Here is a 1,411-nt window from a genome sequence, read left to right on the forward strand (position 1 = left end):
TAATGTGCCTTGTTCTTTTTGGGAGCCTAAAATCTTTCACCATCCGAAAAGCTTTCTAAATACAAATATAAATAAATTATATTTCTTATCAATTATTATCAAATGAATTTTTTTTTTAGATATTCTTTATAAAAATTTCACAGAAATACCAAAACAAAACTTTGAAAGACATTTAAGATAGAAAACGAGACGGGGCTTGAAATTAAAAAAAAAAAAATTAAAACTCAAATTTTACACTATTTAATAGTCAAATTTAATTTTACAATAACAAAATACTAGAAATTTTCAAGCACAACAAAAGAAATTTTTTAAAGAATTCTTTTACTTTTGAATGGAGGCAGAGAATGGAAAAAGAATAGAAGGGAAGAGTAGAACTAGTTGCGACTAGACAACTGATAGAAGATTGGTAACGACTAAAAGAAGAGATGGAAGTTATGCTTTTAAAACTCAAATTTGTCACCATATTAAAATCTAATTTAAAAAGACATAGAAAATTTTAACCAAACCACACAAAAAAAAGCTTAAAAGAGATTTTTTGCTTTTAAATGGAAGGGAGAAAATGAAAAAAAAAAAATAATGGAAGAGAACTACTAAAATTGGAAAAAGCACGGGAAAAATCAGTAGTAAAAAAAATAGTTAGAAGCACTGATTTTATATTTTTGGATTTAGTTCTGGTGAATGAGACATAAAAAGAGAGGTGAATAATCGAATACGGTAAATATAAAATATTTACGACTGAAAATACTATATTTTGAATTGAAAATTATCATTTTTAACTAAAAAATTATAATAAAAATATTATTTTTAAATTGTATTTCAAACAAAAATATTTTTATATTTTATTTTTATTTTTATCAAAAAATTAAAAAAAAAATGGCTAAACCAATTGACTCCTAAAGATTCATATGAAAAACATTTTTTTTTTGGTATTTGAAAATGAAAACACTTAATGTATATGTATACCTCACATTACTGGTCTGGGGTTGAGAAGTAGTCTTATTTTTAACAAAGTCCAATTGGTCCATCAGAAACCATGTTCCTTGTATATGAAAAAAAATATATCTTTTTAAAATCTAAAATTCTTTATTTTTCCTCTAAAACTGAGAAAATGCTCTTGTGCTGTATTAGTGTATTATTGTTTGATAAGTAACACTTCAATTTTAATTTTTCTAGAACATTGTTATCACACAACTAGATACATAACAGTCACCATTCAAAACAAATTAACAAGAAAGTGGAATATTATAATAACAAAATCAAAGTGGAGAGGCATTATACATTAATGCAATCCTAATTAATCAAAGTAAATTAATTCTAGTAGGCAATTATTATGCAGATAAAGATGGTTGGAGAAAATTATTGGATTTGCCTAAGTTATTAGAGCGAGTGACCCTAAAATGGTACACACTCA

This window comes from Arachis hypogaea, chromosome 18 (genome assembly GCF_003086295.3).
Source record: "Arachis hypogaea cultivar Tifrunner chromosome 18, arahy.Tifrunner.gnm2.J5K5, whole genome shotgun sequence".
NCBI lineage: Eukaryota > Viridiplantae > Streptophyta > Magnoliopsida > Fabales > Fabaceae > Arachis > Arachis hypogaea.